The 25,931-nt window shown below is 40.1% G+C and overlaps 1 long non-coding RNA gene and 1 pseudogene across 1 annotated transcript; both read right to left on the bottom strand.

Moving 5' to 3' along the window:
* Positions 1 to 5,176: 5,176 nt before the first annotated feature.
* LOC140332798 (serine/threonine-protein kinase SBK1-like) lies at positions 5,177 to 9,274 on the bottom strand (annotated as a pseudogene).
* A 3,463-nt stretch (positions 9,275 to 12,737) lies between these two features.
* LOC140332633 (uncharacterized) lies at positions 12,738 to 14,877 on the bottom strand. The gene is made up of 3 exons (XR_011921211.1): positions 14,815 to 14,877; positions 13,349 to 13,384; positions 12,738 to 12,840 (listed from the first exon to the last, which is right to left on the bottom strand). It is a non-coding gene; the product is annotated as an uncharacterized lncRNA (long non-coding RNA).
* Positions 14,878 to 25,931: the final 11,054 nt, after the last annotated feature.

Genomic DNA, 25,931 nt, shown 5'->3' with positions numbered 1-25,931 from the left:
TAGATTAATGTCTGGCACTGACTCCTACATGGCCCCAAAATTGTGTGTGCTGACTGGTGAGGAAGAACCGGTTGTGGACTCTACACTAATGTGGAGAGTGAGTCCTCCACCTGGCAAGACAATGTCCTCTGCAGAGATCCTCTAGGACCAGGAATTAGACTGCAGAAAATGTTTAAAAGTCTCTTTGCCATAGACAAACACCATAGGTGTAAATCGACTGAACTCCTGCAATATGTAGAGGAGAGTTGGAAATATATGCAATCCAGTCAGGTACAAGGAGCAGCCATCCATTGGCATCAATCTGGAAGAACAAAGATGTAATGTTTTGGAGTCCTCTTCAGCTTGATCACAGGAGAATTTCCTTAGCAGATGGCTTTTGCAAAGACATCCATTGTGATGATGGTCCAGGATCATGGAACAGACTGCCCATAAGTCTGCAGCAAATGTTCAGAAGTCTTCGCGATAGACAACGATCAGATCACTAAACTAAAATCCTGCAGTACAGAGGTAAGCCGAAATCTTTGCATCCTGGTCAGGAAGAACTCTCCATTGTCTATGTAAATAAAAGATCTGATGACTTGTGCAGGATGTCATACTGGCTAAGCAAGCATCTTTAAAGAGTCAGACAAAAATCACAGATCAAGTCAACTCAACTCTTCCTGTTTTTGCAGGATAGCTCGTAAATAGATTCAACCTTCACAGATCAGGAAGAAATACAAACTCATCCACGAGATCTAATGGCTCGACCAGCCACAAATCGCAATCACTAACTGGAAATATTCCAAGTTGTCATTGGACAGCTCTCACCCCATGCACACAAAATTCCAAGAAAATATAGCAGTCACATCTGTTTTGTTGCAAAGAATGGGAAAGACTACCAACAGCACCTCAGGAAGAACCAAACATCACATGGCTACAGAACAATGGCGGCCTCCATTCCCAAAGAACACCCCTAGAAATGTCAGGCACCTAAGGGAGAAAAAACAAATCTGTGGTGGTCCTCTACAACCCAGAAAATCATAAAAACTGAAACCTAACAGACTACATTGAATCTCTATCCTCTGCCTGCCAGGTAGGAGAATTCAGCCCATTCACACCACTGCATGTTTACCACGAAAACTGGGCTGCCAAAGATCCATAAAGAACATAAACCTGCAACCATTGTGTTGCATCATAATTAAAGTTTCCTGCCTTGATTTACTTATTGACCATAACCTGAATGTGTCTTCAGAATTATAGCACCAAACATTGCTAAGAACTTACATTTACAATGAAATCACTGTCTTTGTGACCAATAATACTATTCTTCTAACACAGAACACTGCAAAGAATCTTCAATTTTTCCACCAGGCCTCTTAAAACCTAAGGATGATGGAGATGATCAAACACTGGCCTATAAATAAACTTGGTGAGGGATCATATGAAAAGATTCTACTGGTCATTAAAAACTTGACATCACCAATACAAATATACAAGAAGCATTTACAAATAATCTTGCTTTGAGCAGCATTTTTGTTCTAGCACCCTTCACTACTTTATGGATCATCAGCCACAGCTGCAGATTGTTTTAGCATACTTCTGTAGGCTTTTTACCAAACTAGGCATTTCTCTAATGTTGCACATATGAGTATTTTTAGTTTTGACAGGTCAGTTAGTGACAGCCTTTGTGCACTTCTACTGAAGCGATCTACAGCACTCAAAACCTGGATCCACTGCCTGGCAGGTGTGGCCACTGCCCCCCCCCCCCCGCCCCCGAAGCAGCCTCACAGCAAAACGCATTGGGAGCTTAGACCCAATAATCCATGAGACCGCTGATGACGAGATAAACTAACTTTTTTGTGTATTCATGTAAAAAGGAATTTGCTTGGTGTCAACTAAAGAAGGATCTCACTTAAGCACCAGGGAAGTTGAGGAAATTAAGGCAAAAATGGCTCTGCAATGGATATTGTGAAATGTGTTTGCCTGGCAAAGAAAGGAGAAATCCAACCAGAAGTGGAGTTTACAGAGCATTTGATGTCTAATTCAGAGCTTCATTGTGTACAGTCTGGTTTCTTCCTCCAGATTTAGAGATAATGCCCCAACTATTGGAACGGAGGTGGAAAGGAGATATAATCCTTGTGAGGACCCAATAATTAGGAGACAGATGTGGTGGGTGTACTTTGAAAATTGTACAAGCCTTGTATCCTAGGTAAAGGTAAGAAAGGATAAGTCTTAGAATACCACCAACTTCTTCTATGTCATATTTGCCTTCTTTCATTAAATCTTATCAAAACAATTCGAGGTGGTGTACAAAATCATGGTGTGAGTACTGTTACATCTAGAGCAGAGGATCAAGGTCTTAGTACAGATCAGTTTGGAGTGAGTGGTGGGGCCTCAACCCAACAACCCCCCATGATACCAAAAACCCAACTGTACTAATTTTCAGAAAATGTGCACACAAATTGTCAATAGCACATAGCCTCCAATAGACAGCAATATGGGCCAGTATTTGAACAAGACAATTAGAATCACAAAGTTGGGATTATAATGTTATCATCAATTGAATTAGAAACACCAAGTTAGGTTTCCATTTTCAAGATGTGTCCAAGTTTTGAAATGACAATAGACCTTTTCATCTTTGCTAAAAAAAAAAAAAAAATTTGCTATAGAGCATTTAATTAAGGGAAGAAAAAATTGTAATTAAACCCCCCAACAAAGGAGTAATGTCATGACCAATCATTGTTTAAAGTTATTCAGAGTTAAACATTGCATCTCATTTTACAATTTTTACTCACTTCCCCAAAACACAAAATAATTTCTGACCCTGCTGGAGGCCCGGCATAGCATAACTTTTGTTTAGTTTCTGACAGTGCCAGTGACTCTACTGGGAGCAGACATCTTGTCAGAAATTCATACCTGTGTGGAGAATACAGAAATGGAATAACAGTAACAAGCCCTTCACCTGATGCAGTTTTATACAAAGCTGGTGCAGCATTAATTATATGTATACACATGACACCTTTTGAATTAGTTGTAGGATTGGAGTTAAAGGACGTCCTTGGCATCTTATGGGCAAAGAATATGTTTGCAAGCTACCAGTGACTCCAGTACATATCAAAGTAAAGATGGGGTCAGTACTGCCCACGTGGCCCAATACCTCCCCAAGGTGCACAGCAGATACAGGCATTAAAGATAAAAATGCAATCTCCTGTTAACTGGCCACTTTTCCCAGTGCAGCAATGTACAGATAAAGGGCAAACCCCACAGCTCGGAATGGGCCATGATTTACAGCAGTGAATAGGATAGTAGAGAAACACTCCAGTGATACCAAACCCTCATACACGGTTGTGTCAGATACCACCAAATGCTGCTTGTTTACTCTGGAATAGATTTGATCAATGCATTATTTTCTTTGCCTTTTTAGTCATACAATTTTTTGTGAGTTTCCAAAAGGTAAAGGCAAAGATATGTTGAATGCATCTTGCATAAGGAGGAGTAAATTTACCGACCCTGTACAATCAAACATTGCATGAGTTACTGAATGGATGATTCCAGAGAAGGCAGCACAGTATTACAGTATGTAGATTATCCTCCATGCTATAATCACAGGAAACATACAGGTAAGACAGGCAATACAATAAACTACAATACAACAAAAAAAATTGCACATTGTATTTTTAAAGGTCATTTGACTACTGAAAGGACAGACCAAATAAAATCATCCAATTACTACATAGGGGACAGCTGAGAGTCACCCTGGGCTTGGTAGGGAACTAATAAGATTGAATCCCAAATAAATTCCTTTATATTAATGATGCATTACCTTCAGAGGAACATTCCCAGTTCAAAACAGATCATATCTAGGTTATGGAAGATTACAGATGATGAAATGTTCAACATAAAAAGTGTAAACCTTGAGTGGACAGAACCCATTTTACTAACACATAAAAGGTTGTTGAGGTAAGTTACCAAATGGAATTCCAAGAAAAAGGGTCAAAGTTATATCCAGAAAATTACCAGCAGCCCAGCTATCTAAGAATGCCTGGTAATGCACCACTGGAGATTCCCAAGCCATCTCAACAGGTAATAGAATGGGATCAGATTTAGAGGACATACCTGATAGCCTGGGTGGGTTTCCCTGGGCCCACCTAGGCACTGAAGTTCTAATTTCTGAGGGCAGAACTGCACAAAGTTACCAAACTCCACAACATAGACAGAGGTCTTCAGATCTTTTCCCAGCCTCTGTGGCAGACAGACTGGAGAAGCCCAAGTCCATTGGTTCCTTGGCCAGAGAGGGAGGTGGATTGGAGGTCTGGAGGGTGCAACAGGTGCAGAGAGTCTTTCCACATGCCATTCACAGAATCTGCAATCAATTCTCATAGCCAACTGAATAGTCCCATCAAAGAGCAAGCAACGCGAATGTCCAGGTATTTCATAGGCCAAGGCAAATTTGACTTCTAAACGCCAGACAAAAAAAATGGACAGCCCAGTGTCAGAACTCCACAGCATACTGCTCTGCTGGTCTTTAACAAAACCTGTCCTGTGCCAGTTGGTTACCTGCACCCCTCTGGAGTCAGACTTGGTGGAGATCCTCCATGGCAGAAAGTCAAAACTCCATGCCGGTGCCAAGGGTTTGCCATGATATGCAGATATGCTCAGTATATTTGTACAATATGGCAGACTTATCCACCAAGGCAGTCACTGAGGTTGGTACTAAGCATTGACAGGCCCAGTGCCCGGATGCTGCTGCTGAGCGTTGACACGGCCAACATCCAGACCCTGCCGCTTCTGATCGTCCAAAGGTTCAGCGTCTTGACTCTGCTGCTGTTCAGTGCCAACTGGTCCAGCCCCCACACCCTGCTGCTGCTGAGTATCAACAGGTCCAGCGCCAGCACTTGGCTGCTTAGAGTGCATACGATCAGTGCCGGGACTCCGCTGCTAATATTTGGACTGGATTGTGCTGCTGCTGAGCATCCACAGAATCACTGCCCAGACCCTGCTGCTGCTGAGCGTCGACAGGTCCAGCACCCGGATACTGCTGCTGCTAAACTTCTATAGGTCTAGCACCTGGACCATGCTGCTGCTGAGGCTCAATAGGTCCAGAGCTCGGACCCTGTTGCTGCTGAGCATCGAGACATCGAACTCCCAGACACTGCTGCTTCTAAACATCCTCAAGTACAGTGCCCCGATTCTGCTGCTAGTCAAGCACAGGAGAAGTGCCCGGAATCTGCTGCTTGAGTTTATCACGGACTCTGCTGCTGCTATGCATCCACAGGACCAGCGCCAGCACTGCGCTGTGTCTGAGAGTCCACAGGTCCAGCGTCAGGACTCTGCTGCTGCTGAAAGCCAATAGGTCCGTTGGTCCAGCGCCAGTACTGTGCTGCTTCTGAGCATCCACATTTCCAGCACAAAGACCCTGCATGATGAAAGAAACTTCTGATGGCTTGAAAAAGGCTTCCAAAAGGAGGTAGCTGATGATAAATTGCAAAATCCCGACCCTGTGCATGAGTGAAGCAACTGCCAAATACCTGCACCAGTTAAATCCCCATGCACATGGGAGGACGTTGCACACTCATCTTTCCAGGCAGATCCCTCAGGAAAATGAAAGAAGAAAATGGCAATCATTAGAAGGATTCAGTAGCAATATTATTATTGAAGCAAAAGGTCTAATTATGTCAAGAAAATTATACATTTTATATGGTAAATCATTAAAAATGTTTAAATTGAAAAACAGAAGGCATTAAACAAGATCCTGTTTAGGTTGCTAATACTTGGTTGGTAAAACTTCCCAGAAATTAACAGTACGAGTATAAGCACATTTTTAAGGTTTGAATTTACCTGTGGAATGTAAGTATTGTGGGAATACGCTTGACAAATGGTAGGCAACTAGCAGGACTGGATGCCATATCAGGGTTTTATTGCAAATAAACAACAACAAAATCATCCCAACGTCAGCCGGGTAAAAATCAAACATATAAGCACTTATCTTAAGATCTCCCGTGTCTATACCAGTCCATTTTCAAATAGGCAGATAAAACTACTAGAGTCACCTTGTCTGTGGAGTCTTGTCTCTCTCTTTCTCAGGAACATTGTGGAGCTGAATGCTCTCAAGCCCTCTCCATTAAGTTCTTTTCCTCTTCCTCACACAGACCACCTGTCTGTCTCTCCAAGCAGAGCTCCCTCACACATAGCACCTGTCTGTGTCTCTCAGCAGAGCTCCCTCACACAGAGCACCTGTCTGTATCTCCAGCACATCCCTCATACAGACCACCTGTCTGTGTCTCCAGCACATCCCACTGACTGAGCTCCTGGCTCTATGTTATATCTCCAACCTCAGTGCTTCCTCATCAATTATCTCCCAGGTGAGAGTCTTCCACCTGCTACTTCCCACAGGATAGGAATCGTGTGCAAATATCTCTACTCTCTAGTACCTTTCCTGCTGGTTGCCTACAGTATGTTGAATGATGACACCAAAACAAGTGAAGAAACTCGTTCAAGTGAGTTCCACTTCTGCCCCAACAAACATAGACATTTCGTCATCCACCAGTATCAATGGGCAAGATGTCCTATCTTGCCATTGACATGGAAACCCCTCGATTTGATCTTCAGGACTCCTTGTGCTGTACTTAGGAAGCATGGCTCAGTAAATGTTATAATTAAATCGGTGTAGTTATATGGTAATGTATTTGTCAAGAATGTAAAACAAGACACCCCCTAAAATAAAATCATATTACATTCCTTGTAATAACATCCTGGAAGTAAATATCTTTCTATAGAGTGACGACTCATTGCCCATAACACTTGTTGTATAGGAGAGGGAAGGGGAAGCTCAGTGACTTGTTTCCCCTTACTCATTCCCTGAAAGGGTTAAATACACATATTAAATAATGGGACCAGACTTTAATGTGAAAGTTGTTTTATTTTTATGATGTGTATTTGATTTGTGTTTAACTTTACATGACATGAGGACAGCCATGGGATTCCTAACAGTGTGGGATCCCCAGGACAAGTTTCCCCATTCACCTCTATTGCTAATTGGCCGACAAAAGGTAAACCTTGATGCTTTTCTCATCCAATTAAGGGAGAAGTCATATGAGGACACTGAACTGGAGTCCCCAGCAGTACATTGGCGCATGTTTTGCAGCATTCTGCAGCTTTCTTTTTTCCACATAATGCGGATTTTCTGTGCAATGTTCATGTGGGTTCATATTACAGAAAAAATGCTGACCAATACCAAAGTTATACCAACCTGCCTAACGCACCTCAACAAATTCACCTGTACAGTAATATAAAGAGTTTACAACAATGAAATGATCTACACATAAACCATACCTCAGGATTTTTCCTTTATTTTTGGGAACTTTTAATGGCTTGAAAGAGACTTCTGAAAAAAAGACCACTGATGATAAATTGTAAAATCATGACCCTGTGCATGAGAGGAGCAACTGCCAAATATCTGCACCAGTTAAATCCCCATGCACATGGGGGGACCTCACACACCAAAATTCCCAGGCAGATCCCTCAGGAGAATGAAAGAAGAAAAATGATAATAATTAGACAATTTCAGTAGCAGAAATTAGTTTTATTAATTGTATTGGCTTTTAAAAGAACAAAAAAAAAACACCGGATAGAAATGTGCAATTAGTCAACTAATACAAAAAAACATGCAAATTGTTGTATAAAAGAGGATAGAGGTTCAAGTATAACACTGCTTTATATCAAATCAGTGAAGAAAAATGAAACAAAGATTACAGATTAGAAGAGGGTAAAGGAAGAGAGAGGTGAGAAAACATTTGTAAACTGAGAGGGTGGGGGAGAGATAAATATAATAGGAGCAGTAAAACACAATAAGAAGCACATTTTTTAAGACTGGTACGTACCTGTTGAATGGAAGCTTCTTGAATGTTGGCACCAGGACACATTACCCTTACTGGACTTCCACTTCTGCCCCAACAAACAAAGACATCTGTCCATCCACCACCACAATGCATTACCTTGACATGTACCGTGAAATCCCTGGAACAGGGATCCGGAATTTTCTGTATTTGAAGTGCAGGACATGAAGGTGAGGACGGATGAGCCATTTGAAGTTCCAGATTGATCCATATGGATGGTTGATCGTTCTACCTGACTAGGTTGCATATATTTCCAATCACTACCTATGTATTGCAAGATGTCAGTTGATTTACACCTCTGTCGTTTGTCTATGGCGAACAGACTTCTAAACATTTTCTGCACACTTGCAGGCAGTCTATTCCACAATTCTGGAGGATCTACCCAGTGGACGTTGTCTTGCCAGGCAACAAATCTGCTGAACTCTTCATCTTTTGCCAAAGCCATCTGCCAGGGAAATTCTCCTGTGATCAATCAGAAGAGGAGGACTCCAAAACTTCACACATCCAGCGTAGAGTCCAAAGCCAGTTCTTCCTCACCGCTGAGTACACACAATTCTGGGGCCATGTAGGAGTCGGTGCCAGATCCGAATCTAATCGTTGTTCCCTCAACACGGGCAAGGCCAAAATCAGTGATTTAGACACAATGACAATCCTGGTCAAATAACAAAACATTTTCAGGTTTTACGTCCATATGAACCAATTCTTCCTCTGCAATGAAATTTAGAGCACTGGAGATCTGCATGGCACACCTTTTCACTTTTTCCCATAGAAGTCCAACCTGAAATGTGAAAAAGAAAAAGTTATTCCTGTGAAACTGGAAATGATCTTTAAGATAATAATGTTAAATCGGTCGTTTTCAGACTTACATAGGGTATGATGAGCGAGGACAGGTCACCATAGGGAGCCACTTCCTGGGCAAAACCAAAGTATTTTTGTGTCCTGAAGGTGATGCCAAAACTCCCGATGTTTGGATGGGACAAAAGGAAGAAGGACACACAGAACTGCTGAAGGAATCTTCTTTCACTTGTTCTTGTTCTGTCCAATAACTTTATTGCCATCCTTTGATCTGTAAATAGGACATAATCAGTTAGATAGATCTATAATAGGCACAGCTTGAACTTGGAACAATATTTGCATAGGGATTATTTAAATAATGTTTCAAAATGTGTCCTGAAACTATATGAAAATAGTAAAACACTAGAAATATGTAAAACACAGAATAACTAAACCCACTTACTTGTTTCCTTGGCTTTCACCAGCAGAACTGACCCGAATCCCCTGCCTCCAAGTACCTTTAGGACCTGGAAGCTCTCCTGTATGACCATCTTCTGCAGACCCTGCGATGTGACGGAGATAAGCTCCTCCAGAAAGTTCCCCAAGTCTTGGGTACCAGAAGACATTTAGTTTTTGAAAAAAAGTATCACGAGGATCCACTGAAAATTTCACAACTGGATGTTGTAGGTAAATCCTAAACTGTTCTGCAATATAACCACAGAAATGGTGTTGTAGAACAACTGAGGATTATCAGGAGGTCACCTTTATATATGGAGGCATTGATCTAGAAGGATCTGAATGTCATGGGTGGCCATTTTTGAATAAATACACAAACTTTTCTCCGCTATCATGAGGATCCACTAGTCACAACTGGATGTTGTAGGTAAATCCTAAGATGTTCTGCAATGTAACCACAGAAATGGTGTTGTAGAACAACTGAGGATTATCAGGAGGTCACCTTTATATATGGAGGCATTGAAGACATTGAGGCATTCTAATTGGCCGCCCAGGGATTTACATATGTTGTGTAAACAAGCCGCCATTGTTTTCACTCATTTACATTTGAATTGAGCTTTCCTAGAGTTTTGTGATTGGGAAAATAAAGAACAAAAATAATGGGATATTTTGGGAAGTTTTTGGAGTGAAGACCAGGCCATGCTATAAATAATTTTATTTTCAGTAGGTAATTTAGTATTTTTATTTTTAATGAAATCCCATGGTGAGAAGGAAGAGGAGATCCAACATGGAATATATAATGTGTGGATGTGTATAAGAGATTTGGAGTTTAGGCTCCCCAATAAAGACACTGAGAGCTCTCTTAGTGACAGGCTTTCAGGTATAATATAAGGTCAGACTTAGCAAAAATAACTTGTAAAATGCATGAAAATGTGACTTCTATAGGTAATTGGTTGGACCGGACCTATATGTTTTATAGCAAAGGGGGTGAATATAAATAGGCCCTCACAACTGTTCAGTTTTGGTAAATAGAAATAAATATACAAGGAGTTTTCATTTCAAGAAAATCCATTTAAACAACAAGGCACCAAAATCAGGGATGCACCAAGGGAAATGAATATAAACCTGAAGTTCCTTCCTATCTCTCCAATGAATGTATAGGTGTAGGAGAATGTTGGGTGAATTAGCCCTCACTGCATAGTAAGCCATTCATTCCATCTGGGTAACACTCAGTTATGTATATTACGACTTGGCTCCAATAGCGTTAACGATTCTCAGATTCCAAATTCCAAGAGCAGAATGTTCATTTTTGGGAAGACGCTTAGAAAAAGTGCTGCGTGATTTCTGTCCTATTCCATAACACGAGTGTGGTCATGCAGGGTAGTTATTGTGCTTTTCAGGGATGGTGAAAATAAGTGAGAAAAGCCCTAGTTACCACCAATGGAGACCAGGCCTTAGTCATTTCAGTAGTATGATTGTGCCACAAACATCCATGTGAGTTTTAATGTTCCCAAAGTCATCAGAAACAGCAGCACAAAGTTTCCATAGACTCTAACCTTTTCCTATTTTCCCCAAAGTTTTGGTTGGATTTGTCCTTTAAGTCTCAGAAAGTAATGTATCAAGGCTGGGTTCACACCCTGGCAGTATGTTAATAAACTCACATTGACATGCTTTATACCAAGCATTACATTAAAGCAGATCGAAACTCCATGCCGGTGCCAAGGGTTTGCCATGATATGCAGATATGCTCAGTATATTTGTACAATATGGCAGACTTATCCACCATGGCAGTCACTGAGGTTGGTACTAAGCACTGACAGGCCCAGCGCCCGGATGCTGCTGCTGAGCGTCGACGGGGCCAACGTCCAGACCCTGCCGCTTCTGAGCGTCCACAGGTTCAGTATCTTGACTCTGCTGCTGTTCAGTGCCAACTGGTCCAGTTTTTTGCTGCATGAAGTGATCCTATTTTTTTTGCATAGAAATTTTTGTTTATATTGTAGGCGTGTAATTCTTAGGATTAACTCCCAGGTATGATAATTATATTATAATCATAAATTATACATAATTATAAATAATAATTTAAAAAATAATGAAATAAAACAATGTAATCTTAAGTACATTTTTAATTTTATATTTTATTTTTATTTCATGTTGTGTGGTGTTTTTGCACTTTAAAAATCATTTAAAAGCAGATTACATTGTAATCTGCTTTTAAATTTCCCTCCCAGACATACCCCCATACATCACCCGGAAGATGACTCATCCCCCGAGTGATGTGAGTGGGGATTTCCCTGCCCAGCTCACACAGACGCTGGAGCTGCTGCTCGCATCAACAGTGAGATGCAAAGCACAATGCAGGACTTCTGGTGACCACCCCGGGAATCTGCTGTTGCTGCTGGCATCTGCAGTGAGATGTGAAGCACATTGCTGAAGTCCTGCATTGTGCTTGGCATCTCACTGTTGATGCGAGCAGTGGCGTGGCGGGGTGGTATTTAAAAGCAGATTACACAGTAATCTGCTTTTAAATTTCCCACCCGGCCACGCCCCCCCGGTGGACCGGCTTTACAGCAGGACCATCCGATCGCCGCTGGTGCGCAGAGCAAAGGTAACGGGGCCTCTTAAATTTACCCTGAGTGTGACTCCGGGTTACTGCGTTTTGCATGTAAAAGCCACCCCGAGTCACACTCGGGATTACTGCTAGGGAGGTTAAGGGGGAATCTTGGGACTGAGTTACCCTGTTTATGCTTTTGGACATAGAATTGTGCTTTTGTTGTTTAGATTAGACAGGGCTGGACAGGATCCAGACAGCTAATGTATATTTCTATATTTTACTGTTTGTTTTTGGGCAGCTTACAAATAAAGCGTAGGCAGTCACCTGAAGTTTCCTCTCCATCTCTTGTCTGTTTTCAGCAGGTAAAGGACCAGGGGCGAGGGCAGCCATTACCTCCACAGTAAACTCACTTCATGGCTTTATAGAGACTCTTCTCTCATTCCATCAATCCAAATAATGTTTGGTGATGAAGTCTTGTTTTAGGATGATCTTATCACAAAGTAAAGGGTTTAAACTTCTTCATGATGACAAATCATCTCTGCCAGACATCGAATTTCATATCACAAACTGAACGAAAACATATTTCTTTAAAAATTGTTCATGACCCAGCTCCATTCTGCACAGCTGATCTATGCACTCCTATACAAGTGGAACCTGATGGATGAAGGATATTGATTTTCATTAGTGAAGTTCGTGCTTCCAAGAATTCAAGGTGTCTGAAAAACCATGGTACTAAGTGGAATTTTTTGGGCTTAACACCATTATTTGATCTTTATTGTCCAATCAAAATATGAGCATTTTTTTTTTTTTTTTTTAAAGAGTATTATGTAACAAACTAAAGGTATTAGCAAAGCCTAGCCTTCCCTCCAAAACATTACAAAATTCAGCTTTTTTATCCTTATGTATTCTCTCATTGTAACACCAATCTATAAAATGTTGTTGGGTTGTTCCTTTACCATTTTTAAATCAGCCAATCAGAATGATTCAGTGTTCTCATGCACACACTGTATACCTAAGCTTTATAAATAAATAAATTTTATATCACTCAAAGATTATCAAATACACAGATTTATAAAAAAAAAAATTGTTCCAGCACAAATTTTAGACCAATCAGATGGGGGAAGCAGCCAGATAATTGGAGATGCAGAAAGACTTTATATTTCCTCTTGTAGGATCCAAGTTCCCCTTTATGTAAATGATACAATAGAAAAAAAAATGTTTCAAATCTGAACATTCTAGAAGCAGAGATCTTCCAGACATACATCACCTATAACAGCATTCTCTTGAAAACACATTCATATGATATTCTATAAACCAGATGTGGAGAAGTACAAAGCTCCCACCCTGCACAGAAGCGGCAACTGCTTAATAGTAATATAAGTTACTGCACTATACACCTGCTGGGGGTTTGCTGGTCTCCAACGATATATGGAACTCCTCTGTCCATACTGCAAAACAGAGGTTAGGGGCTTTATTTCATGTATTATAACATACTTACCATATACATCTGAAAAAGATTGATTGCCTCAACATAAACTCACATTTTAATACACCTAATAAAAATATGGGTAAAGGAAAAAACAATAACACTTTTCTATATTAAAAACTTTATCTTTAGTCCTATGTTTACATCAGAGAAGCAAATGTATTAATCCAACATGCTAAAAATGATTCACCAACTCAGTCTGCTTACCAAACAGCATGCGATCTGTTCTTTAAGACTACTCCCCTGCAGAATAACAGAATATTGCAGTAAGTATTAACATATCTATATATGAAATTATTAATTGGGGTAACAATCACTGGCTATTTGGGTGCGTACATTTAGAAAAAAGACCATTCTAGGTAAGAAAATATGCAGAGGGCTAGTGACCTTTATCAACCAATATGGAAAAAGTTGAGACCTTTTGGTTTGGCCCCTTTGATTCTTTTATCACTTTGATACCCCTAAATGCAAGGCAAAGCACCACTATTCTGATGTGGTTAACAAAGGTTCTATGAATGCCATTCAACATCTGACTTTTCTGGAACTTCTTCACAACTGAATAATTGTCTTGGACAAGCTATGAAAAGCCCTCAACATTACAAGAACAAATCCAGAAGAATGTGACTTACTACTCTGGACCAACTATGTCTTATACGGTTTTATATCTGCGATATGTTTATTTCCCTAGTGGTTGAATTTGATGGACTTATGTCTTGTTTCAACCTAACCTACTACATAACTATTAGATATAACACACTGAATGAATGAGAACATTTACAGACATACTGGCCTCCTAACATTTTAAGATGAGAGAGGGACAAAAACCAAAATATATAAGCAAAGAGAACACATTCCTACCATACCTACAATGATATGGAGGTTGGAATAAAGGTTTAGTGTGTAAAACATTCTTGATAGTTAGATTTGTACATTATAGGTGACAGAGGGATTTACTTCCATTGGAGGTATAGTTCCTATAATGAGCTATGCAATAGACAGACATGCTGTGCCTTTTGTAAGGAAGTAAATCAGAGCTGGATATGATTTTAGAAGTGTTTGTGGTCAAGAGGCCAGCCTTGGAGCTACAAGTTGACATAATAGGGATAATACACAGTGATGTACTTGAAGCCATTGGAGTTTTCCAATAAAAACCCCACACAAGGCGTTACACCGCCACTCTGCTTTTAAAAGATTCTCCTTGTCTTGTTTTTTGGCTGATCTGGCGCTTCCTCTTTCCAGCTCTCACTCATGCATTTCAGGACTTCTGTAGTTCTACTTCTTTTACTATAGTCAATCACCAAAAGATCACTGAACATCTGTAACATCCCCATTGGGAAACTTGTTCCATGACTCTAGAGTATTAACCGTTTGGAATGGATTTGCCGGTAAAAAAAAACTTTTATAATCATCATCAGGGATAGTCTTATCCTATGGAAACTCCCATATAATTACACAAAAGATCATTATTCCAAATGACCACACATGAAGAGCACCCTCTACATCCATCCATCTAACAACCCATCTAACCCCGCCTGTTCAAACATCTCCACAGCCATGAAGGGACGGTTCTGGTCTTGGATTTTATCATGGTCCCTTTGATCCGAGTGAGACCAAAGTCAGCGAGCTTGACACAGCGGCAATTTTGGACAAACACAAACGTTTTCTGGCCTCACATCCATGTGTACAAGTCTTTTCTCCGCCATGAATTCCACTGGCGATTTGGAAAGCACACTTCTGGACTTTCCACCTAAAAAAATAATTATAAAATTAATTACATTAGATAATACAATATGGTATAATATTTGAAGAAATTCAGTATAGTTATCCAGAACAATTAAATCAGGGTTTTCTTTAGACTAGAGATGAAGTTTGCATTTGGCAGGGATTAATAATTTGTTATCTGTAATGGTTGCATTCTTGCCGATGACCGTGTCTAGGGCATTCTTCCCACTAACCTCCATGGGTTGTTCTAAAAATTTTGGCAAATTCACCCCCATGTCACTTTTTTGTTGTATCCTTGGGACCGAAAATAAAGGGAAATCTTCCCCAGCAGGACACAAACATAATCAAATAGGATAGGGACTGGAATAGGATAGGGACTGTTAATGTTTCTCTATTCATTACATAATAAAAAAAAAAAAACTAATGTACTTACCTCTGGTAAAATTAATCAGAGCAGATTGCTAACAGGTACCAGATCTTATTAATATTGAGAATATCTCATCCTTCATTTACCATTAGTAAAAGTTAGCACTATTATATCTAAACGTAATGAAACAAAATTACAAATTGGTGTTTTCAATGCAAAAAAGTAAAGGTAAAGCCCTATACACATACTCTGCTCTAGGGTTGACATTAGTCTTCACAGCTCCCATAAGTTTGAAATAAATACAAGGCATCTGAAAAGTTTTCAAACTTTTAACTTTTGTAAATAATTGGAACGAATGAATTCCCCAGCTTCCTCCCTGTAATAGAATGAGTTTACAAAGGTCATATTGTCAGTGTGTGCTGGAGATGGTAGAGAGAAGTCCTGTGGGGGGGGGGGGTGAGACTATTTGTATTTATTTTTATCTTTAGCGCTGACACACATCCCCATGGCAGTGCCCAGCTTCCCATGACCTTGTTGGACAAAGGATTGCTTATTAGCCCTTTAAAGATAGCCAGAATTAACGGAGATTCTCAAACTCACCACCAACTTCCATCTGATTTGCAAAAAAACCTAAACAATGAGCAAGACCCAGGCAGATTCACTCATCCCTACTCTGCAACACCAAAAGGAAAGTCATTATGCCATATTGAAGATTTCAGTTTGTTAGAGGAAGGGTACATCTTTTCTCCCTTTACAAACAAAGGTAACAACTTCGTTTTTTGCTTTTGGCACCCAGAACAAATCCACTATATATGGAGAGAACATACAAACACCATACAGATACTTTCTAAGAAAAGATTATAAACGGATAGTAAAATGGTGGTTAGATAAACTCACTGACTTATTTTATCGTCTTTTGCCAACGTTTCCAAGCTCCTTTACAATGGTGTAGAACTCCTATAGGTCTGTCTGTCGCAGTGCTTGTGAGGAGGTGACAAGAGCATCTAAAAGACATTCCACAATGTGTGCAACACAAGCCATAGTGTCCAGGAGGACAGAAAAGAAAACTTGTTAAAGCTTAACACCATGCATGCAAATATTTGAATATTCCTCATTAGCCAGAAAGAATAAAATTTAAATGTGTGTGCCGAATGCCTCTGCATACCTAGATCTACTTTATAACAGTAACTGTGACATATTCAGTGTTCTGTACATTGTCTGTGCAAAGAGCAGAGCTTTGGGAGAAACCCAAAAAGTCCACCAAAAGTCCCAGTCACTCCACACAAGAAAAGTTTTCAGACAATAGTTCCTTGCAACAGATTTCTACTCCAATTATAAACTTTAGCAATGTATCACACTTCAACATCAAGACGATTAACTTAATAAAAACCTTGGGCGTCCAAGTCAGAAATAATGTGTTTCATATACATATTATTCTGATGTTATTGTATGTCTCCCATGCAAGTCTCGCAGGTATAAAGAAAGTTTTAGTATCTAGTTTAGCAGGTAAAACTGTAATTTTGATCAAAGCAATCATGTAAAATCTGAGAAATGGATTTCTCAAGTTTGGTACCAAAAAACTTGTCTGCAGCTGTCACTCTAAAGCAGGGGTCGGCAAACTTTCATGGCCATTAGGCCATTTTCGGGGTGGCCGGGAGCACACTAGGTCGGACTCGAATCCAGCCCTAATGGCTCCCCCCACTACCAGGGAACCGTATGCATTGTGGAGGAGAGGAAATTTCCCTTCAGGGAGCCTGCCCTATTTACCGTGCCAGTAGAGGTATCTATGGTATTGGTCAGCATTAGTGGTCAGGTAATACTCATCCGAGTTGATTCCAAGTCACATTTACCTATTCCAACCTCATGCAGGAACATCCAATGACCGGCATTTCTGCATACAGACCTAAGTGGCCGCACCTGGGATCATCCATTGACAGGCTGCTACATAGGAACACTTGTCTCTGTCATTTACAGAGGAACCAACCAATATCAGGGCTATTCCTCTTTTAATACAAGAAAGTACTTTACTAGCTTTAGATATTGCAGCTTGGCATTGCATGCTGTTATTAAGTGTATGATCTACCAGAACCCCCAGATCCGTCTCTATTTCAAATTCCCCCAAATGTATTCCCCCTAGACAGTATGAAGCATTCTTTACATTTATCTATATTAAATGTCATTTGCCACTTGGCTGTCCAATCACACAGTACATCCAGGTCTGCTTGTAGATTTAGACATCCTGTATGGACATAATTCCATTACATAGTTTGGTGTCATCTGCAAACACAGAAATGGTACTTTTAATCCCAAACTCTATATCATTTATAAAGATGTTACACAGTAAAGGTCACAACACTGAACCCTGGGGTACACCACTAATAACCTTGGACAATTCAGAGTATGAATCATTAATTACAACTCTCTGGATGTAATCTTTAAGCCAGCTCTCTATACATTTACAGATTGACTTTTCCAAACCTATTGACCTTAACTTGCATATTTAACCATCTGTGGGGTACAGTGTCAAATGCTTTAGCAAAGTACACTATATCAACTGCTACTCCACTGTCTACTTCCACTTAAAAAGAGAGTAAATTCATTTAAAAACTTCTGGCTTTCTTGAAGCCATGCTGACTATCGCCTATAATATTATTTTCGAGCAGAAACTCTTCTATGTGGTTCTTAATCAAACTTCAGCTCTTTGAGGACACGTGGATGTAAACCATCAGGTCCTGGTGCTTTGTCAACCTTATTTTTTCCCAGCTGTTTCTCAATCCCATCAATTCTGAGCCATTGTGACTCATTTAAGGCAGCGACATTGCTATTATGAATTTGGACTTGAGCTCTGCCATTTTTTCTTTGTGTACACAGAGCTAAAAAAGTGTTTAGTAAATTTGCATGATCTTTATCCCCGGTTACCAACCTAGCGTCATTCTTTCAGGGGCCTACATGCTCAGATCTGATATTTATTGCTATTAACCTCCTGGGCATTTCACTGCAATCAGCTTAAACAAGAATGCATAAAAATAAATCAAAAATACTGAAAATGCGATAATTCGGTATACTGTATAGTAATATATTTTTCTAAAACACCTCCCTAGTGTGGTAAATTTTTTTTTTTTTACCATCAGCTGTGAGCCACATAAGTTTCAGAGGCTAAAAATAAAAAACTTATTACCCATTGGAATATTTTTTTCAGTGTGCTTTTGTAGAACAGACTTGAAACATTCCCATTTCTGTTCTGTGTTCTTTGAGGACAATATTGTCTTCAGGTCCAAGTCGCAGAGAGCCACCCTAATAGAAAATTTGCTCTCATTAAAGGTTTTTTCTATATTTCCTGTTTTTGCTTCCTGTTTACAGCTTACAATAAATCAAATCATATTATGGTCAATGCTACCCAGATTCTCTTATTTGCAAGCTCCAATCTATAAAGCTAAACGAATGTTGAAAGACTTCCCAGTTGTAGTGATACACAGGATAGATCTTAAACAAGACATTTAATAGATGCATATACATTTCAGGAAGATAGGTGCAACCTGGCTCCTTCCCAATTGGATGCATACTTCTAAAACCATGCTTTGTCATAGCCACCGTAAGTCAAGAATTTAATCTTCTAAGTTAATTTTCTTATTGAGCAGACCTAGACTGGTTGGAAGGGAAGTTCCCCGAGAACTTGAAGGACCAGAGGCAAGTCCTGTGCCGAAAATAATTAGTTTACTGAAGGTTTCAATTTCACAACTGCTTTGAAGAACTGTCACTGCAAAAGACGTTCCACCCATTTGGTGCTTGTGGGGGCTGACACTTGGACCTATGCAAGTTAACCCCGAGTGCCTCGTCCGAAGCTGAGGCCTCTATTATTTGGCACAGACATAATGCATGGCTTGGTTGTGCTTCCTTATCTTTATTTGCTTCTTTAATGTACAGATAAGTTTGAAGGGCAAGGCCTTTGTGCCACACAGCCAGCATACTTCAATGGCAGAGTGATTTGTTGACTGACCTAAAATGAGTGAGAGATTTTTCTTTGGTTGATGTACTAAATCCATCTTTGTAAAAAAACAATTTAGGATGGGGAAACCCCTAAAACAACTTGTGAGTCTTAAGAAACCATTGCCACAATTCACACCTCTACAGCTCACTGTACGCTTGTGTGATGGTCAGTGGGATAAATGCCTGTTTGTATTGCTACCAGTACAGAAGAATGTCACCTTACAAATAGCCAAAACATTAATTGGTGTCAATGTTAGTTGACCTGAGGGGCCCATATTGCAGTCAGTGGGATAAATGCCTGGTTGCATTGCCACATTGCATCTAGGAACCCTTAGCACCTATTGACACTGGCCTACATGGAGACATATCCTTTGTTACACACCCTATATTAGATACGTGGTAGACAGAGCTGGAGAAAAGCATGCTCTGACTTCCTGGTATGCTTTCTTGGAGGGCTTTTATCCCACAACAGAAATAAACACTCTTTTTTAAAGTGGCGGCCATCTTCTGAATCCATCCCCTACTTGTGCCGCAGTTTTCATGTCTGAGACGAAGTTAGGTGAGCCAGCAACTAAAACAATATATCTTTCTTAGATGTACCTAACAAATAACATTTCATATCTGACTTCCTACCAGTCAAAATAGCAGTCACAAAGAAGTGAAAACAGAAAAAAGATTCAAAATGGCGCCTGATGTAAGCAGGACTGTGATGGTCGCCTAACAAAAGCTGCTACCCCTGCTGGAGTAGTTTGAAGATTTCCAGTGTTATGATAGCAATTGCACTCATTACCATCTAATGATTAATAAATGTACAAGTAACCAAGAAAAAGCATCTAAGAGGTTTCCCAAAAATACCACAAGATGACAAACAGGTATTTATAATTATAGAATAACAGAATGCTGGTAAAACACACCCTCAGGCAGAATAATAGAGCTCTAAGCAATATTGTATGTACAAAAACAAAAAAGTCTACCAAATTAAATGCAAGGCCCATTATATGAGGCTAAGACTGCAACTTCATGGAGCCATACAGCAGGTGGGCCCAGAGATACAACAGAAAGCAAAGACATGCTTTCCTTTTCATCTCTACTACTACCATTAGCATGATGGCTGTGAGCTGAAGTTTGCTGCACCTGTGCAAGGCACTGAGCAACTGTTTAGACAGCAAATGAAAATGGAAACAGGTTAAAAAAAAAAAAAAAAAAAAAAAAAAAACTTGCTCAAAAGGGCTGTTTAAGCTCCATTTCACCATACTCTCGGCACCAGGGTTCCCAAAACTTGATGGATTTACCATCCACGATGAGACTTCCCCTTGGAGAGGCTGAACCAGGGGGAAGAGGTAGGAAATACAAATGCTTGGTCTTGGAGCAAGGACAGAAAAAGAACACCTGTATAGGGAGGGAGGTTACTTTTATTGCTTTGGTAAGGTGGTCCAATGGAGAGCAAGAGGCGGAGATTACCCATGTGTGCATGCTGTAAGGAGGAGGGTCAGGAAAAGGGAATTTCAATCTCATTGGCTGCTTTTCCACACAGAACTACCCGTCCAAGTAACTCTTCCAATGATCTGAGCAGTGTATGTGGCAAAAATATCTAAAGCTAGTAAAGTACTTTCTTGTAATAAAATAGGAAAAGATTGCAGAGATGGAGACATAATCCTGCCCTGTACAAAGCATTGGTCAGTGGCATGATGTCCAGTCTTCTCCATTCTCAAAGGGGAATGCCAGAGGTGGGCTTTCAACCTGCCACACGCAGACCCACCCTCAATGGAAAAGTTGATCTGGGCCCATGCAATACCATTGACACCCCTGGTAATTACTGTTTGGATGATTTCAGACTGGCTGAACCCGGCATGGAAAGACTCTCTTGCACCATCCAGCACTCCAACCATAGGATTCCAGTCCACTTCCCATTCTGGCTGGGGTCCAAAAGGCCATCAGTCATAGGGAGTTTGGAATGAAGGTCTGAAGAGTCTGCACTCCTGCCATCAGAAATCTTCTGCCCCTAGGTGGGTCCACAGAAACCTACCTAGGAGAGCAGGTATGTCTTCTAATATTGCATTCTATTCTTCAGTGGCAGTTTTCTGGGATGTATTTATTTTTGTTTTGTAATTTATACAAACCATTATGTGTATGACGATTGCTTATTGCCAATTGCAGCAGGGCAAATCCATTACCACCTATTAGGTTGTAGTTAAAATGGGCTCCATCCACTCAGAAAAGGTAAAACTTTTTCAGCTGAACATCACATAATCCCCTGTAATTTTTCATAGCCTGGATGTCTATCTAACGTTAATTCATCATTAATATAAAAGTATTTGTAATTCACCCCTGGCAGTACCCTACCAAACCAAGGAAGACTTGCAGCTGTCTACAATTTGTAGGAATTGGATAATCTGTTTTCTGTAGTCATGTGTTCATGCTGATCTTAAGAAATACAAAATGTCCTCAAAAGCTTTATTACTTACTTTATTAATTCTTAGCTAGGAAATCATGCAAGAAAGAAACAATCATTGCAACACAGAGGTAGAATATCTACATACTTAAATAATGTACTGCATTTTCTGGAGTTTATTTTGTAATTTATGGAGTGTTTGTATAGGGGGATTCACTCCTTGTGTAAGACAAATTAGAACTTTTGTTTTTTTTTTTTTTTGTTTTTTTTCAGTTGCAGAAAATGCATTGGCCGACATCAATCATAGAGAAACATGCATCAATTGATGGTATCTGACCCAATAGAGTATGATGGTTTGGAGTCTAATACCATATGTATTCACCATTTGGAACAGTGGGATTGGTCCTTTAGTTGTGCATTACTGTATTGGGGAAAATTGGAATCTCATTTTGATTCCCCAGTTTGGATTGTCTATTTTAAACTCCGTAATCATTTTTAACCTCAAAGCAACATTTGACGTATAAATTCTGGAGTTGTTGGGCAAGCATGGGTCCTTGAAGTAGGTATCAAGGGGTGGAGGTGTTCCCACTCCACCTACCCTGTAGCATTTTCCCACACTTAAATGCTAAAAGTTTATTATCTTATAGAAGCTCCAATGGTAAATGGGGTCTTTCATGGGAGACTAGCCATCTGGTGAGACAAATATATCTATCATTTGTGACCTTTCTGAAATCCTATTTCTTGGGATCCTCCATGGGGTTTGTGACAAACCAGGGGTAAACAATAAGGACAATATAGAAGATGACTATCCCCATGTGTATGTTACCCTCATTGTGGCCATCAGAAAATTGGCCACATCTAGAACTACAATTGTTTGTCTTGACTCCATCCATCTTGCTGTTGGAACCTGAGTAGCTGGTTTAGGTATGTAATCATCCCCATCATTAGAAAAATGTCTTGGGCACCTAAAAACCCTTTTCAATCCAATTTCCACCCCCATGTGTTGATAGCCACCAGACTGATAACCCCATCATGTAACAATACAGGCAATGACCAAGTGTGGTGATGGATCCACCAGACTGTTCACACTATTACATTTCTGTATCTGAAAATGCCTCCCTGGAGAGAGGTCCTGTGCGGCTAAAGGGTCTTTGGTTGCTTACAGACAATGCAATTAGAACTATTAGCAATTCATTATAAAACAATGACACATTTGACCTCACACATGATCCCAATTCTGCCATATTCCATCTAAGCAGATTTACCACAACAGGTAGGTGAATGAAGTTATCAGTGTATAGAAGAATGGAGGTGGCGGAACGGCCACAGGTAGGTCCTGGGCTTAGAGAGACAAGCAAAAAGTTTGGGGGTTATGCACCTCAGGGTACCTAGGAATTAGTGTGGTGATCATAGGCTTAGGTGTTCTAGGTTTTGGTGACCCATGTAAAGAGATTTTCCTGGGCACGTATTATGGAATTGCTTTTGATGTGTAATTGAACAGTGCAATAGTAAAAACATAAACTACCCACTCACCAGCATCTAATATTCTTGTTTCCCTTATGAGGAACCCATTGGGAAAAGCATGCTCGTGATGTCCATATATAGTGAAGTTCCTTGGTTTCTATTAGCTGGACTCCACCAGGACACACTTCCTCCATCCTGTCCCCACAACTGCCACAGGCAATAAGTCTCTCCCTCCCCACATAAACAAAATTTTGTTTGGCTATCACACAGATGGTAGACTGTTTGGATATCAGCCACAGGGACCGCTTCATTCTGCAATGGAAAGAAAGCAAGGTTTTTTTGGATACCTTTTGAAAAGTTGTGTTGACTTGCATTGACTCCACTATCCTGTGCATCTTTTGCCCTCTAACAATTCCGATCTTTTACAGTGAAGGGCTTAAATTGTTTATATTTGTGAAGGGTCCCCTCTATTTTCAGCTGAGGTTATTGGAGGGGGGGTTGTTGTAAAAGCATTACGTTGTCCCCCACTGCCCATGAACCATCTCAATCCTCTGTCAAAATAAGTCTTTGCTCCATTGTTGGTAAAAAAAAATGATTTCTCTTCGGGAAAGTCCATGATGCATGGAAATGGTTTTGATCTGGCAGTTTGACCTTTCCACTTGACCCAATGACTAATAGACCCCCCTCATACAAACATGCCCCATCGGTATAAATCTAAATTGCCTTTCCAGGACGACTGCCTTGTTTTGGCAAAAGGTTTGAAAAAACTGATGTATCTGTTTGTGGGGCTGATAATTCCATTCATGGATGACTCCCATGTAAATTCAGCAATGGACTTGGGTTGATGGGCTGGAAGTGTGTGTGTGTGTGAGTGAATGTGATATCTTCATCCTGCAGTAGCCGCTCCCAATGAGCCCACCTGGTATTGGGGTAAAAGATGGCCATGCCTCTATCTGTGAGTAGGAATTCAGCAGGAGTGTAGTGTGCAATATGATTGCCTTCAGACCCATGACATATGTAGTGTTTTATGTCCAGGGTTGATAGGAGGTGTTTTTCAGAGTGCTTCATTTCTACTGGAGAAAGTAATTTGAAGGCTGAAACAAGGTGGAAGTATTTGTGGAAGTACAAGTGTCAGGAAGAGTTAGAAAAAGACACAACACTCAGGCACTGCTTAATTAAAATTTAGTACTTATCTTTATTGAATGGGTACAACAGTTCATCAGCAAGATCACACGACTCTAATTCTAAACATCTAACTGGGAAGTGTCAGGCAGGGAGATGATGGATTTGCTTTACTTGTAACCAGACAATGTCGGTGTTTGCTTTTAATTGTATGGTATTGTGCATTTCCAATTATACAGATTTCAACCAATCGGATCATTACATGACCATTGCTAACTTATTTTGGGCAAACCCCCTTGTTACAATATAATATGAAAACTCTCATTGTTAGTATGAGATATAATTTGTATAATACCAGCAGCTTTCCCCCATAACCGCCATAACTTCTTATCCGGTCACTCCCACCCCAACAAAAGTGGGAAGGAGGACACAAGATGTTTGTTTTTTTTTTAATGATTTAAAATATAGAATTGGGCTTTGTAACTGTAATAAGTGAATTGGGAATTACCACTAGATTAACCTAATGAATGGGAAGTCCCATCAGCAGTAAGACATATCAATGATCCATCCATTTGCTTTTAAAAAGTCAAACCCCAAAAGGCTTGTCTTGTTGGGTAAAGGCTAATGGTGGTTATACGGTCAGTTGAGAGATTTTGATAAAGTTGTTGTAACTTTCCTGAGAACAATGGAGAGCACAAGGACTGCTTATGTAGAATGGAAATGGTGGCCCCAGTATATAACGGTAATGTATTGTTCCTTAAATGCTGACCTGAGGACATCCTCGCCTAACCACAGAAATGGGTTATTTGAATTGTTGGCTCGATTGTGCATAAGATGGAATTTTTTTTCCCTTCTTTGATTTGAGCCACTTTTCCTAAAGCTAGGCCTATCCCTAAAACCTCTTCCCTGGGATACCCCCAATTACCATTCTAAGGGGAATTATTAAACACATTTGAGCGGATGGGCCTTGTCCTGTAAGGCTGCTTCTTCATGATCATTGTAGGACTTTTCTTCAAAGCCTGTGCTGTATGTAAAGCTGGGTGACCTAGAAAGACCTATGTATTTAACCCTAGGATTTCCTCAGGTCTGTTTCATGGGATCTATTAAATGTTTGCATTGCATTCTAGATTAGCAGACTTATATTTGAATCCTTTCTAGTAGCTTTATGTTAATTGTTATAGGAAGCCCATAGCCTGCTGGTTTGTACTGAGGGATTTTCTTATGATTAATCTGGTAGGTCACCCCTAATCCTATTGCTGGGGGATTGATTTTGTATTGCAACTCCTCTGTCTGAAAATAACTCCCCTTGGCCTTAGTGGAATCTGACATTCCAAGTGTGTGGATGAGTAGTTGTAATCCTTTTACCTGATCACCAGGATCTCTAACACTATAAGTTCACATCTCTGCTGAACATTGCTGGCATGGGAAGTAATGTGCTTATTAGAGCTTTACTTTTCCCAATTAATTCTGCAACAGTCATTAACATTATGTAAGGCTGCGTCAGGTACACCATGGTGGCCACTTCCTTCCCTTCCTCATTAAATCTTAATAATGTCTTTGTTCTGTTGAGAATGGGGGTTTGTAGGAAAAATATATATTCCTGTTTCCCTTATCCCTTTTCTTGAATGTCAGTATCTCTACTAAGTCTCTATTAGCTTAATAATCACACAGATCTTAAATAACAAGATATTTATTAACAAGGAACACAGAATCAATCAACAATTATTTCAGTCAAG

Source organism: Pyxicephalus adspersus, chromosome 6, assembly GCF_032062135.1.
Source record: "Pyxicephalus adspersus chromosome 6, UCB_Pads_2.0, whole genome shotgun sequence".
Lineage (NCBI taxonomy): Eukaryota > Metazoa > Chordata > Amphibia > Anura > Pyxicephalidae > Pyxicephalus > Pyxicephalus adspersus.
This window is presented reverse-complemented; position numbering and strand designations above follow the sequence as displayed.